The sequence below is a fragment of the Diceros bicornis genome, chromosome 14, assembly GCF_020826845.1.
Source record: "Diceros bicornis minor isolate mBicDic1 chromosome 14, mDicBic1.mat.cur, whole genome shotgun sequence".
NCBI classification, from domain to species: domain Eukaryota; kingdom Metazoa; phylum Chordata; class Mammalia; order Perissodactyla; family Rhinocerotidae; genus Diceros; species Diceros bicornis.
The window spans coordinates 2,549,748-2,566,924 of record NC_080753.1 but is presented as its reverse complement, the minus strand read 5'-3'; the positions used below and the strand labels follow the sequence as shown (position 1 = coordinate 2,566,924).

The window sequence follows — 17,177 nt, the reverse complement described above, 5'->3', positions numbered from 1 at the left end:
AAATGAAAACAGGATCTCAAAGAGATATGCTTTTCCATGTTCATTGCAACGTTATTTAGAATAGCCAGGACATGGAAACGACCTAAGTATCTGTCAATGGATGAATGGATAAAGAACAATTATTCAATTATTCAGCCATTAAAAGAAGGAAATCTGCCATTTGTGACAGCATGGATGGAACTTGAGGACATTATACTAAGTGAAATATGTCAGAAAGACAGAGACTATATGTTCTCACTTACATGCAGAATCTAAAAAAACTAAATTCTCCGAAACAGAGAGTAGAATGGTGGTTGCCAGGGATGGAGGGTAGGGGAAATCAAAGATTACAAACTTCCAGTTATAAGATGAATAAGTTCCAAGGATCTATGTACAACATGGTGGCTATAGTTAACAATACTGTATTATATACTTGAAAGTTGCTATGAAAGTAGATCTTAAATACTATCACCACACACGCAATAAGAGATATTTATGTGAGGTGATGGAGGTGTTAGCTAACCCTACCGTGGTAATTGCTTTACTATATATACGTGTATCAAATCATCGGGTTGTACACCTTAAACTTACGCAATGTTATATGTCAATTATATTCCAATAAAGCTGGAAGAAAAAAATGAGTTACTGATGAATTCAAAATGTCTCCTTTGTCGATATTTATAATTTACAAAGCCGATATTTATTAATGTTAGCTCAAACCAACACTAAGTAGGAAAACTTATCATAATAACATCCAAATTTGATGGATCAAAATACAATTTATCTAAGATCATAATGCCAATTTATGTTAAAGGTAGATTCTGGTAGATTATTCTGAAATCATGAAGATTTTGACATAAAAATCCTCTATTAAAGGTAAATATTTTATGGTTTATTCATGTTATTTGATTTATGGCATTTTACGTTAGCTTTTTCCTTACATTTACATATTATATACAAAATTTTATGTTTAAATATGCAGGTATAATAAGTGCAAATTCTTTAGTTCTTTGTCATTTGTTGTTAAACTCTTAATCTTATGTAAATGTAGTATGTCTTTATACATAAAACTTCTTAAAATTGTTGTGTATGTTCTGTATCCTTACTCTTACTTACTAATACCAGATTCTCCTCAACTAAATAATACACTGTTTTTTACAGTATATTATTTTACAGTAAAGTTTTTACTTAAAGTTTTGTTGAAATCCTTAACTGAAGCTTCAGACTCAAGGCAGGGACTATTATTGAAATGAAGCGGTTGGCTAACGCCTCTGCCTCCTTTGCTCTTTTCTCTTCTGGCCTTTGCATGTCATGTCAGAAGAGACAGGTGAACGAAGGAAGAACAGGGCTATTTCGTGTAATATATCCACTAATTTTAGTTCCCAGGAAAATGACTATGTTGCTCTGGCCCCGATCCTTTGGGGAGTTATTAAATACTCGTCCAGATGGCGCTAAATGTTTACACAGAAGCCAGAGGTTAAGTCCGTCAGCAGCAGAAATGTCTTAGACGGCTCACCAAATGATACTTAAATGCGGGGTCCTTGGGGCCCAGATAAATCCAGCGTAAGTGAAGCTGGGCACAGAGAGGAAGCACAGATTTCACCCTATGAAAACTGCCTTAAATGCCATAAGCAACTGGGAGAAAATCTCAGCTGGTCGTTTATAAATCAAATGACACACAAATTAACAGATGACCCTAATGCACAAGAGATCTTGCAGTATTCACATGAGGGAAGCCGTGACACAGTTTTTCTTCTAAATTAGTGTGTACAAGATACAAAAAGGATCAGTTCAGTAGATGATTTGCTCCCCTCTCTCCCTTCCTCCCTCCTTTTTACCTACTCCCTTATGTGAATACTAACTATGTATCGGATACTACGTAGGTACGGGAGACGCAAAAATAAACCTCTTGTCCAAACCCACTCCTTGTCTGCTGTCACTGCCTTCTCAGAACCTATTTGGTTTGAGAGAAAGCAACCAGTGGTTAAAGTTGATCACTTTTAAACTAATCATTTGCAATTAGTGTATAAATAGTCTGCAAGTATTCGTACAACTGTAACTATGTGGGCACTACACAGAAACGTTTAGTTATTTCAGAGAAACTCATTATTTTACTAGAGTTCTTATGCTGTAATTTAAACAGTTATTTACTTTAAATACATTTAAATCACAAACTCAACTACTAAATAATGTTTCCTTACTAAAAGTCTTAAGGAACTATAACCATCTATTTTTAAGTGAATGAAATGTTCAAGTTCTTGTTAAATGTCCATAAAGCATAATTTTTATTTAATTACAGCATAATTGCCTGTAATTAACAGGCAATTTAAGATTATTTTAAATTCCTCACATATCAAAATCTGAGTTATTTATAATGGTTTTTCTATGAATTGCCTGAATTTGAATTAATACTTTTAGTCTTATATAGTCACATAATTCATATTTAATTCATCATTAACTTTCTAAAACTGGTGATCCAGCTCAGTATTGGGGTTCTTAGGGTACTAGTAGGCCTGTAGAAAGAAGGCAGTTGAAATATTTTTAAAAATCAATTCTGTTTTTTATTTGAGGGCAAAAGATTTACATAAATGAATTAGTTGATTAAAATAGAAGGTGTTTCTATACTATAAAGCCATTTTTATCAACTCTGTGCAGAAATATAGAGGGATTGATGCTTAAGGCCCTAGAAAGATTTATGTTTAGCCTCAGAGAAGATTTATGTTTTGGAAAAACCTACATCAGTTCATTTGACAGGGAGGTGATTTATGTGTCTTTCATTAGACGAATGATTTGAGACTAGCTCCTTCTGCCCTTCTGTTTATAGTTTGCTTCTGTTTCAAAAGACATTTCGGATTGTTTTCACCAAAATTCTAAATTATGCATTTTAAAACTCAACAGTAAAACTTTCTTTCCTAAAAGTGCTATACATTGGCAATTTGGGACTCTTAAGAAAGAGCAATTTTATTTCATGTTGAGATACAGCAATCTAGAAAAATACATTAAGACGTATCTCAAATGCCATTATAAAATTATAAAATGTGTAAGCTTTTTGAAAAGTTATATACAGAAAAACGTGTATTAAAGTCATAAATCTATACAGAAATTAGTTTAATTCAATGCTACTTTAAGCGTTTAAAAAACTTGAGGGGGTAGAATTGATCTATAAAATGGAATTCAAAAATGATTGCTCTCTAAAAGGATTAGAATTATGTTCATTCCAATTAACCATTCCACTGTTTTTAACAAACCAAAAATTCATGCAGTACAGCTTAGGAGCTGTGCAGATCCCGGATCAGACGGCCTGGGTTTGAACCCGACCATGTTTCGTGACCTTTCTGTGCTGGTTTCATCATCTATAAAATGGAATAGTAATATTTCTTATTGCATAGTGTTGTAGTGAGGATTAAATTAATTAGTATACGTAAATTTTGTTAGTGATGACTGGCTCCTACTAAGTACTGTTTAACTTTTAGCTGCTTTCCTATTATTGTTATTATGTTAATATTGTTATTATGCTAATATTCAGTGGCAAAAATATCAATAGAAATGAACATCAATAGGAATGAGGCCTTTATGAAATAATTGCTGATAAATATTCAAAGAGAACTTTGTATAGTCACGGTGTCTTTGTGGGTAGAATTCTTTCAGGTTAAGAAAACTATTTAATGTAAACTGAACTGAGGTGTTTTCTTTCTCACCTCTAGTATGACCCCCATGAGGACGGCAGTCTTTTCTGTCTTATGAACAACTACATCCCCGGAGGCTAAGAGTACTTGATGCAGTGTAGGTGCTTAATAAATATTTCTTCTTCATGGTAAAGAAAACAAATATGTTTCACTGATGAACATACTATGGAAGTGAAATATCACCAAATCTTACCGTGAAAACATCTATAGGAAAATATAAAACCTCTGACTTGAAGGTCATAAGGAAGAGCAGATCCCCTCTTTCCAGCTACCAAAGTTAGTTAGTTTAGGGCGGGTAGTCACTGTCTTCCACACTGAAAACTTCGGGCAATGGCAATCCTGGCATGCTGACCACCCCTCGTTGTTTTTTATCAGTTTGAGAATCCTGTTATTTGTGGGCAACTGGAATTATCTCCTTAATTGAAGAGTCCTGTCTTCTGTTCAGTATGCTGCAGACATGAACAGAAGCTTTATGTATTTTAATTTATTATTAAAGTCATCTTTTGAGAAGTAGTTAAAGAAACACTGGATGGGGGCCGGCCCTGTGGCTTAGCGGTTAAGTGCGCGAGCTCCGCTACTGGCGGCCCGGGTTCGGATCCCAGCGCGCACCAACGCACTGCTTCTCGGGCCATGCTGAGGCCACGTCCCACATACAGCAGAAGGATGTGCAACTATGACATTCAGCTGTCTACTGGGGCTTTGGGGAGGGAAAAAAAAAAAAGGAGGAGGATTGGCAATAGATGTTAGCTCAGAGCTGGTCTCCCTCAGCAAAAAGAGGAGGATTAGCGTGGATGTTAGCTCAGGGCTGAAGTTCCTCACAAAAAAAAAAAAAAGGAAACACTGGATGTAAGATCAAGAAACCTAGAATCTATCCTGAAATATACAACTATTTTTATTTTTGTTTCTTTCTTTATTTTACCTTGGGCGTGTCACCTACTAATATTTGAGGGTCGAAGCAGAAGTTTTCAAAGGTCATTTCCAACTCCAAAGTGCTATTTTCTCTTTCACATTTCTTAAGGAATTCTAATTTGTCTAGCTACATATGATCTAATATCCTTCCCTTTAATATATTTTTCTTTAAGCCATCTCTATTTCATCACATTATTTTAAAAGGATAAAGATTAAATATAAAGAATAGTTTCACTAAGTCAGATGTATTCCCAATATAGAGAAAGGATTTGACTTCCCAGTGTACGGTATTTCACCCTACTTGTGAGGTACCAGTTTAGCCTGCCACGGCTTCATGAATCCTGGCAGAAGACAGGAGACTCCTGAGCTGGGGCAGAGGTGGAATTACTCATGGGGGTATTACTCACGGGAGCAGGTGGCGTGAAGTCCTGTCTGCACTGGTAGCCCTTGCCACCACGCCTCAGGAGCAACCCCGACAGGTACTGCGTGGACACTAGATTTGTGTCACAACTGAGAACTCCATGCTTAGGGAACCCAAATCCTTTATAATGGACTGCAAGGAAACTGCCTTTGCCTCAGAGAAGCATTATCTTTAATATTCTGAACAATAAGCAAATCTGGCCTTTGCTCTCCTATGTAAACATCCTTAAAAAGATAGTCCAGGAGCAATTAGTATCTCTCTCACAAGACATGCAGAAACATGAAAGACCCATGGTCTCCCAACAGCATCCACCCCTTTTTTCTACACTGTCTTGGCTTCTGGCAAATTTTCCTATGAGTATGTCACTCCATCAACCACTCTGATGAAACTTATCTGCAGAGGCTGGGACCAAAACTGTTTAATTTGTCTTGTGTGGCGCTCAAAGAGGGCTACCGTTAACAGCACTCCAAGCGAGTGGATGAGGCCAACCTACAGTACTGATCTCGACCATGTTCCCTAGGATCCCAGACCCAACCAGCTGAACAAATCCCGTAAATCATCCAGGTTTACCTTAGAAAGCCAGATCATTCTCTCCTTAGGTTTCTGAACTGACCTTTCCTCTTGACTTGAGGCATCAATCCAGGTACATCAACAAGGGTACGGACATTTATTATAAAATTTAGAGAGACCCATTTTGTCCCCCACTTCAGCCAAGTGGGCTGCCATAAGGGTGCTGAGTGAGCAGTGACTCAGCCAAGTGGCCATTATCTCGTTCATCTGGGACCATGTCAAGTCAACAAGAGCATCCAGGTGGGGGAGCCAGAATTAAGTTTAATCCTCTAGGCCCCCTTTGGGCCACCCCTGAAGGGTGAAAACATAGTTCAGAACATGGAGCCGTTAGAGGCTCACTCACATGAGAGGTAGAAATGCAAAAGAGTCATGGAGAATTGTCTCCAGCAATCAGTTCTTGTGCATATTTTTGTGTCCCTTTTTTCACAAATCCTGGCGAGTGGTGGTCCTTTGATGTACCACACCTGCTAACTGTGCTGCTGCCTCATCCGGCTTCTGAGCACCTTCAGGCCTCAGCTGCCCCTGGGGCTTTGCTTTTCTTACTTCCTTTCAGTCTGTGCTGTGGATTGTCCATTCCATTTCTTATAGAGTGCCGTCCTGTTTCACAAACACCTATTAGTTTCCTAATATAATATATTCTGGAAAGTTTAATATCTTCATGTGTAAAACTGTCAAGGGTGATCCTACATCTTAAATCTGATAAGAGTGACCTGAAACCCCATTCATGGATTAAGATGATGCATATTCAAATAAATCTCACACTCCACATATTGCTTTGGATGTGGGAGGAGAGTATATCGGAAGTAGAAGCACTTAGGGGTCAAACATATTTGAGTTTAGAGCTCAGGACCCCCCCCCCATTTGCAGTGTTATCTTCAAAAGGCTTGTTTTCTCATCTATAAAAGGGAAAAATTCTATTTCTTAGAGCTGTTGGAATTAAATAGAAGCCCTGTGTAAAGTGACTAGTGGAATTCCTGACACAACAGCAGGTTTGCAGTAAATGTCAGCTCTCTATCCTCTTCCGAATTTATTGTGAGCCCATGGAGGTCAGCAGAGGATTTGTCAAAATGATGATGAAATGTCCACTAGGGCATCTGTGTTTGATTCTGTGCACATATGGGAGTCTTTGTATGTGTCGTTGGCATGGTCCTTGACTCACTACCGTCTGTTTGCTTGTTACAGCTTCAGATTGTACACTGACTCTCAAATCGTCTTGATCTGTTCACTTGACACACCTGTCAGTCTTTTTCAGAAGCTTGAAAATAACTTTCTGATTGCTCCATTTCATTGAAATATTAGGGAAACATGAATTGTAATTTACTTTCATGCCAACTTTCTAGTGTTCGATTGGTAGCTTGAAAATTAAGGGGTTTGTTCCCGGCTTGGATAGCATCCCACTCTGGTTGTCATGTTACCAACCCAGCAGATGGAAAGGTGACATGGGAACAACATCCTGGGGGGTCTGTGTGACACACCGTGACTAACCTCATTAATGCTACTTGCACGGAACTGGAGTTACACTGACACACCCTTAACTTATTCAGTCCATGAAATAGATGTGGTTATGTAGAGTGAATGTTTGACCCCATTTCTAAAAGGTTGTGTTTAAAGAAATATTTGTATATAGGCTAATTTGTCCATTGACCCGCAATATAATTACTGCAAAAATGGAGTGAGCTCTCAGATGTATTTAACTAAGTCTCAGAATTCTAACATTTTCCAGGATTAGTCTTTTTTGTCAATATAAAGACTACTAGCATGTATTTTCTCACTTAACATCCACAAAAAGCCAATAAATACACAATACAACTACTTTACCCTTTAGTTAGTGCACACATTACCAAAATACTCCATATAGTTAATTCTTAATTCATAAAGAGTTCTCACTGATTTGGGGAATTAAGAATTAACCATTCAATATTTAAGCAGCCACCCTGGCATTGTTTCAACTGTTCTGCAGAATTAACAAGGCTTATTCAGTCTGTCAAGGCCACCTCCTTGGTTCAGCCACCAGCAAGTACAAGTTGAATCAAAAGACAAAGTGATGGTAAAAAAAATACTTTACATGATAATAATAGCCATTGTAATAACCAAATTAGTGGCAAATTATTACAATATGAGAGCAGCTTCAGTTACCAGTGATAGCAAATTTTCTGCTGTATACTTTAGGATAAGTTGCCAGGTATAAAAATTAGGGCAATTCCCTGCTATTTCAAATGCTGAATTTGAATCTGCATGCAATAAGTGAACTTTGAGAATCAGTTTATTTGCTTTAACTTATTTACTGTTTTAAATAAAATTTTAATACTTGTCAAAGCAGTACATTTACATAGCCAGCCCGAGTGGTCTAGTGGTTAAGATTCAGCATTCACCCCTGCGGCCTGGGGTTTGTTTCCCTGTCAGGGAACCACACCACCCGTCTGTCAGTTGTCATACTGTGGCGGCTGCATGTTGCTGTGATGCTGAAAGCTGTGCCACTGGGATTTCACATACCAGCAGGGTCACCCATGGTGGACAGGTTTCAGTGGAGCTTCCAGACTAACATAGACTACAAAGAAAGACCTGGCCACCCTCTTCCAAAAAAATTGCCATGAAAACCCTATGAATAGCAACAGAGCATTGTGTGATACAGCGCCGGAAGGTGAGAGGATGGCACCAAAAGACTGGGCAGGGTTCCGCTCTGCTGTCCACAGAGTCGCTAGGAGTCAGAATCCACTCCACGGCACTAACAATAACAACAAAATTTATATAGTTAAAAAACAAACAAAACTGAAAGGATCGTAATAATAAATATCATATTTCAATAAATGGATTGGGGACAATTATGTAGCATTTGGAAAAACACAAAATTGGATCCCTTCATCACTTCTTTACCAATAAAAATATCAGATGAATCAAAATTTTAAAAGTGAAAAACTAAACCAGTCCTAGGGAAAATATAGAAAATTTTAAAAATAATAAAGAATGACTTAAAAAAATATTAAAAAGCCCAGAAAGTAAAAAGGAAAAAAAAAAATTAGGAAATTTGACCATGTTAACAAACAATTCCTGTGTGGCAAAAAAAAAAAAAAAAAATTATAAAGTCAAACGGCCAACTTGGGAAAAATATTTACAACTCATAACAAGGGGCTAGATTTCCTAATATATAGATAGATTCCTACAAATCAATAAGAAAAAAAAAAAACAGTTTTTAAAAATTGGGTAAGGATGTGAACAGAGTTTACAAAGAATAAGATGGCTCTTAAACACATACAAAGACATCTAAATTCACTCATAGTAAGAGAAATGTAAACTAAAGTGGCTCTAAGATACTAGTTTTCATTCGTAAGATTGGGAATGGTCTCAATTCTTTTGGATAAATACTCAGAAGTGGAATTTCTGAATCATATGGTAGTTCTATTTTTAATTTTTCTAGTGACCTCTATACTGGTTTTCACAGTGGTTGTACCATTTTACATTCCCACTAACAGTGTACAAAGTTTCCTGTTTTTTCACATCCTTGGTAACATATCTTTTTTTCAAAGTAACCATCCTAACTGGTGTGAAGTGATATTTCATTGTGTTTTGACTTGTATTTCCCTAATTATTAGTGATATTGAGCATCTTTTCCTATGCCTGTGACGAATAGCCAAGAAATGGGAATAACCTAAATGTATGTTAACAGATGAATGGATAAAAAAAATGTGGTGTATATATACAATGAAATAGTATTCAGCCTTAAAAAAGAGGGAAATCTTGGCCTATGCAGCAATATAAATGAAACTGAAGGACATTAGCTAAGTGAAATAAGCCAGTCACTGAAGGACAAATATGATTCCACTTATATGAGGTATCTAAAATAGTCAAATTCATTAAACAGAGGGTAGAATAGTAGTTGCCAGGAGCTGGGGGAAGGGGAAATTGGGGAACTGCTATTCAATGTGTATAAAGTTTCAGTTATACAAAATTAATAAGTCCTGGAGATCTACTGTGCAATCTCATGCCTTTAGTTAGCAATACTCTATTGTGGACTTAAAAATTTGTTAAGAAAGTAGACCTCATGGTAAGTATTCTTACTATAATAAATAAAAAGATTGGCAAAGTTCAGAAAGTTTGATAGTACAGTGTGTGGGAAAAATGTGGAGAAACACACCCGCACATTCTGAGGGAAGTATATCCGGATACAGTCTCTATGGAGGACAATTTGATGCTATCGAAACTTCAAATTTGCATTGAACCAGAAAATATTGCTATAGATAGTCTCACTCATTTATGAAATTATGCACATATAATGCTATTTACTTCAGCATTGTTTGAAATAGTAGCAGAATGGAAAAAAATCAGATACTCAGTCACAGGTGAATGGTTAATAGAGTTATAGTATTATTTTTATTTAAAAAATATGAAATGTTTATATTTTTATGGCTGTGTAAATATTGGTATTTGCAGAGCCAAGTAGTGTACTTCTCCTTTCTTTCTGAATAGTATTGTTGTTATTGTTTCTAATTGTCTTTCTGATTTCCCTGTAATTATCTTCCATATTTTTTAAATGCTCTCGTTGAGTCTCTTATTTTGGGGGGAGTCCCATTCAGACTTTGTACTCCGTGCTTGGCCAGCAGCTGTCTAGGCCAACTACAAGACTCTCATTCTGTGACTCCCTCTCTTTTTTCTCTGGGTTGATTCCAGTGCTGCTTCTCCTCGTCATCTCCTTTCTTGGTTTTATTCTTTCCTTTATGTGCACACATCTTCAAGTAAATTATTAAGAAAATGTGAAAAGGAAGTAAATTTTCTGAGATTTTACATGTCTAAAAATGTTTTTATTCTACTCTCACACTTGATTGGTAGTTTGTCTTGGTATAGAATCTAGGTTGAAAATTATTCACGTCAGAATTATGAAAGTTTTGTTCCATTGTCTTCTAACATCAGTGTTCCTACTGAGAAATCTAATGCCTTATGAATTCTTGTTCCTCTTGGTTTCCCAAAAAGAGGGAAAGCAAGAATGCTGATGTCTGACTGATTCACCGTTCTTCTCCTGAAACTCTTCATTCAGGGAAGCAGAAGGGAAGGACATTTTTTACATTCCCTTTCTGGTTGGGGAGAACTACTCTTACATCTGCTTCTTCCTCTGTGCCCATGATTCATAGTTAAACTGTAGGATCTGTGAGAACATATCTTGAGATGTGGCAATGATGTACTTGATATTTGGAAACACTCTTCTCTTGATAGAGCCTAGCTTCCAGACGACTGTCTTGTGTAAACTCAACAATCTTTTGTTGGATGTCAAAAGTTGAACATTGACTTTTCCATTGTCTTTACACTTAGGCTATTATGATCTTAATCCTCCTGAGGAAAATAGATGCCTCTGGCAAAAAGGAGGAAGGCCAGTAAAAAGAACTTAAGAGAAAAGTACTTCAATATATGTTTTTAATATTTTTAAAAATTCATTTATTACAATATGGAGCATTTTCCCCACTTAAAAGTTTGGTTTTCACCACCTTGCTCAATTGCAACTTACTTAGCTTGATATTGTGTAAACCATATTCACAGTTATCTGCATTAAATACAATAAATAGGTCTTTCTTGTGGTGTGTGAATATCTCGGTATTGATTTATGTTTTAATCTTAAAATTACTAGATTAAGTGTCCTTCAGTCTAGTCATTTATGTTGCACAGCCCAAATGCAAAAGTTATTGAATGACTTTAAATTTGGAATTACATTTCTATCATGTTGCCTATTCCTCAGAAGACATTTAAAAACAACCTCTGCATACATTATTCCCTCTTCCTGCAGTGGAACCATGTCTCCGTGTGGCCACTCACCTATGGCAAAGCCAATCCAAAAATACAGACTGCTATTGCGATCAGACTAATCATTAAAACTGAATCAATCATATTCTCCCTCCCTAAATCATTAAGACAGATGATACAAACAGATTTGACAGACCATGGCCTAGCAATTTTTTACTTGTCAACAGAACCTTGAGTTAACTGAAATCAAACCATTTCATTTTATTATGTTAGGGCCAAAATAAAGAAAATATACATAAAGTTTTTCATAGTCAAGAATAATTACAACAATGAAATTACTTATGACAAATAAATGAAAGTGAATCAAGAATAATTACCAAATATGAAACTATATTATTTTAAATGATATAAGCACTTTAAATAACTTCATTGGTTCTATTTCTTATTAATAAATGGTTTGTATAGATCCTTTAATCTTTTCGGTTCATGTTGTTTTGTCAAAAAGTAAGTACTTAATCCTCATCAATGTGAGATAACTAAAGAATGCAGGTTATATTTCTTCCTTTAATAAGGGGCAAACCCTCCACATAGAAGAATAGCATCTATTTTGCAATACTACCACATAAGAATAAAAAGTAACTTGAATTATTTTGGTATCAAGTGGGATTTATGGATGAAGAATATAAGTTTCTAAATTGAAATTTCTGTAGCTATGGCAATTAATATTCTCACTACAGCAGAAGTACCAAGAGAAGTGTAAAGCATCAGAATCTTTTTAGCAGTCATTCATCCACTCAACACCTACTAAATGAAAGCTATTGTGCTGGATAATACACAAAGTGGAAAGGAACTGAGGATGTATGCAGCTTACCAAGTGGAATGTCTCAAATGGGGGCAAAAGTCATTGTCAGAGAGAAGTTTTGGGAAGTATAGATGTCCCACAGCATTCCAGATTGACAGACAATATGTTCTATCATTTAATTTATAGTATTTCTAGTTTGTTTGGCTGAATCAATAGTGACTGAGGACAGGCTGTTCCAGAATCTATATAATAAAAAGAGATATGATTTCTGAGTTCAGAAAACACACAAAAAGATTATTATTAAAATTCATTTCTGCAACCACATGAAACAATCATAGCTCATTGTGTCTCATCTCTAAAATGCTGCCACGGCTTTCGAATGAAACTGTTAAGTTTTGAAAGCACTACAGATGACCTCTATTTTTTAAATTGTTGAAGGTAGAATAAAATTGTCCACACAGTCATGGAGCCTGTTTGCTGTAACTGATAGTGACTGAGACCTTCCTGTCCACACAAATACTTCATAGCGTTTTCTTTCCTAGTGGTGGGTCTTCCTAATTTTCCCTTGTCAGTGTCACTGGAAGGTTTGTAAGGGCTTTTTTCAGTATATGGAAGAAATTCTATCGTTCTTTATTTCAAAGACGTCTATTTCTTAGTGTGCGCTGACAACTGCTTAGGATAAAATGATAGGCTTTTGATATGTAACATAGAATTCCTTTTCTAAATACTTACACACCTTAAGAGAAAATCTTTCTTGTGTCATGAGAATTCTATGAAATAACATAAAGCTGGCCATTCCTTTAATTTATTAACATAAGCATTGTTAACTGCCACTTCTCAGAACTAACGTGAAAATCGCTTCCCATGACTGGACTATAGGTCTGTTATATTTTTACTTATTTGCTTTTTGTCTTCAGTTCTCATGTCTCTAACCTATAAAATTTGTTCCCGTTGTTCTCATATTAAAGGCATGAAATTTTCTATAAAGACAGATAAACTCTGTCTTCCATTTTAATTTTGTACACTCTATTTGAAACACAGAAAATGCCCTAGTGGTATTTTAAGAATTTATGCAGATTTTGCTTAGCCTTATGTTTCAAGTCCATGAAGCATATTCTAAAGCAACAATCATAACACTTACAATACACTTACTTGCATAACATTTTTGTTGAAGTGGGTTTTAGGTATCATACGTTCTACAACATTCCTGGCAAGGGTGTGCAAACAATACTTTAAAATGAAACTTCCCTTTTTTACTTCAGCTCCTTTCTTTGATTGAGAAGTTATGAGTGTATCTTGCCTCTTATCACAAATGAAAATGTGTTCAAATGCAATTAATCTACCCTATTAACTCTACTAAACATCTGCTATATTTGTTAAACATTTCAAAATTCTGTTCTGAGCCAGTTAATTCTAAGTAATTTCCCAGTTAAATATTTACATGGGCTTCCATGATGATAAGCTCTAGCCTGTCTTAAATAATCAGCAGATTGTCCAGAGAGAGCTATGTGAAATGTAACACACTGTAATAGCTATCCACTGGAACTGAAAACGGTTTAGCTGGCTGGGATATTTTTGCATATTTTTATCCTAGCCAAAAGAGGTAACAGCCTTATGAATGCCTTTCTTGGTCAACAATTTTAATATCCAGAATTCCACTAAAAAATAATGAATGCCTGATAGACATATGCAGATGTTTACATCGTGAATATCCTAAATACATTTTCAAGCCTCTCGTTCAGAAAAACAATAAATCTTTACATTTGTGAAATTTTATGAATAACCCACTTTACAGTTATTTTCATAGCAGACTAAATAGATGGAAAAAGTAGAAAAAAGGGATAAGCGTTATTCTTCAGCAAATTAAATCAAAGAAGAAAATAATCACAGATTATGCAAATATGCCATGTGCACAAAGATACTTAAGATATGATTCTCTAACTATAAAAATGACATAAATCTATAAAATGTCAAGTATTGGTCAAAGATTTAAATAAGTTCCATACTAGAGATAATGTCATAGGTGGTAAATTATCAATTCTTAAATGAACTGTAAGGCAATTTTACTCTTAGATATCAGAGAATAGAATGATCACTTTAGCTGAGGAATGCAGACAAGACTGAAAGCTCTCCCATGTGGTATTTAAGTCCAAGTCCAAGTTTTGAAAACATATATGACTACACGTACAGCGGAAACCTGCTGCCCACCACAGCCACCCAGTATTATTCTATTCCAGCGTTCTCTTTCTTATGATCCAATTTACTAAGTGTTTGTTTATCTCTTCTCTAAGTGTGTTAGAGGATAGAAAAAATGATCCTCTGTCCTCTAGAACTCATAGCCAACTAAGAGGATCAGTTAAGTACACACAAAGTGGCATTTACAGGGCCAGAGTAGGAAAGAATTGTGGGAGGGGTTCTGAGATGAATGCTGAGCTCTGCCGAGTATAATTCAAGTGAGCTGAAGTTTAGGTATGTCTGTAATGTTCATAGTAAGTGATAAGTAAATCCACTGTTTGATTTACCAAATGGGAAGAATAGTGAGCTAGATAATTGTAAATAATGAATCATCCCCAAATTTTAGTTTCTTATTTTGGGAAAAATATGATTTTTCTACAGTTGTTTGGCCAATGTTTTACTGATGACAATGTTGATATTTCTCTTTGTAAATGTCAACTAATATTCAATAAAGACAGCTCAAGAACTTTCTGAACATTAAGGTAGTGTGGCTAGGATTAAAAATTGGTCATGGATAATTCAAATAGTGAATAATCCATTGGAGATTAAAAATAAGTTTCCAATTTTTTTATCAGATTTCTAGCTGGGTCCTAAACTTAGGAATGGGGGGTGTGGAGGGGAAGGATTCATAATCATGAACCTCTAGGAGGCACATCAGTAGGTTTGTGTATGTGAGTGTACCCTATCTTACTATATGAACATCGCACACAAAGGGTTCTCATAAATATTTTTTAATCCATTGAATACATTCCAAATAAAGTTTAATATTTTTGCATTATTTAGGCTTTTGTTTTGTAACTTCTCCAACTAGTAAAGGAAGTGGAATTTTTATTATACGTGGCTCGAAATTAATTGTACTCCCTTGATGAATGTTTGGTGTGTGGATGTTTTAGCAGCTCATGTTTAAAAACACTGAAAGAGCTGTCAGCATTTGGATGGATATCAAAAATGTTATATATAAGTTTGGCTATTCATGAAATGATAATAATTTCCTAAGGGTAAGAGGGAAGAGTTTAATCTAGAGCCAAGATTGTGTCAGTCTTATAAAAAATGATACAACTCCCTGTGATTATATTGTAATTAATACTTGGTATATTTGGATCTCAACATTTGTTTCTCTTATATACATTAGGAATTTACCGTCCTAAAGTTGGCCTAATTACCCAACTTTCCTCAGTTATGTGTTTTTCTATAACGACAAACAGAACTGATCACTTTTTTCATTCTCTGGTTTTTATTCCTGCCTAAATCAATAAAATATAGGATCCACATGTCCCTATACCATCAAGTTGTTCCAAAAGTAGATAAAAGAAATGAAAGTAATAAATACATACATTTTATTAGTGTTTTGTGAAGGAGTCCAAAAGACTTGGGGAAACACTGAGGATTGGTGATTCATGCAGAATTTTTTGTACTAATGAGTTTTGAATATTAGTTACAATAATTTATACTAAATTCTAACAACTTTAATCAAATGAAAGGTCTCTGAATGAAAAATTAAAATATGCCTATCACTTTTTTCTATTCAAAATAAAATTAGATGGTGAAATTATGCATGTTATGACATTTATGAAAATGTAGTTGCTATGAAAAAACAGAAAAATGAATATATACATAATAAATAATTATAGGTCATCACAAGCACATCTGATGTTTTAGTTTAAAGTTAGCCACGACTTTTAAAGGAAAAGGTCATATTATAAAAATGAATCCTAATTATTTTTAAATTAGATAACAAAAAAACAAAAGAAGGTGAATTTAGATTTGTTTGACTATGTATGACTGGATTTCTCATTTATTCCAAACCGTTTAAGGCATTTACTATATGATCAGTTAAACATAAATATTTGTAGAACTCTTTGAAAAATTACTGCTTTTACCCAAAAACTTTTATTAGAGTGAATTGATTTCCCAATATGATTTTTTTCACTCAGGCATCATAGGTACATACCATGATGAACAAGACACAGATTCTACTGTGTTTCCTAGAGCCTGTTGAGAGAAACGGATCATTACACGAGTAATCATTTAAATAAATTTGTGATCAGCTCTTTAAAGAACAAGTACAAGGGACTGTGAGACTGTGAAACAAGGCGTCCGTCCCTTCACGTGGAAAATCAGGGAAGCTCAGGCTGGGTTTTCTCAAGATCAGTTTGGCGGTGATGTGGAGGATGGCGGGTCTGTGTCATGTGTCAGCTAGGAAGCTCTCACAGATGAGCAAGCAAGAAGTGAGAATGGGAGCAGCATAAATGGAGAGAAATCGATGGACCAAATATATTTTGGAGATACATCACCCAGACTTGGTAACTGGATGTGAAAAGGTAGTTTGAGAGAAGAAAGTATGGAGGACGAACTCTAGATTTCTGGCATGAGTGTTAGGAGGAGCATGTATGGGTTTCTTGAGTTGTATGGACTGGGAAGGAAAGGAGCCTAAATCCCCCTCACATCTAAAGGTTGAATAGGAAAGGAGGAAGCAGCAGGAGGGACTAAGAAGAAGCTTTCAGAGAGGCAACAGCTTAGCAATGACTGCTGAAGGTTTTTTAAAACTAGCAATATCATCATTTTGAGTGTCATGGTGAATTGGAATTCCCGTACAATATAACTATCTGTAAGAATCAGGAGACTTGACTTCCAGATTAACAGTACCTGGGATTTCCTGGGCCTTTATTATGACCTGAAAACATGATTATCTTCCCTACCGTTGACCATGTTATAAGACAGTATTAACTAATGTCTGTTATACTGTAAATCAAGTGTTAATGAATAGACAGGTTGAAACCGACGAAATAACCACGTGTTTTCTTAGAAGATACTTACAGAGCTACTCTCAACCAAAAATGTAGTTGTA

At 35.5% G+C, this 17,177-nt stretch overlaps 1 protein-coding gene across 1 annotated transcript in view; it reads left to right on the top strand.

The window, feature by feature from the left end:
- The window catches only part of COL19A1 (collagen type XIX alpha 1 chain), a 297,565-nt gene that overhangs the window by 142,279 nt on the left and 138,109 nt on the right, over positions 1-17,177 (top strand). The gene's annotated exons all lie outside the window — the stretch shown is intronic.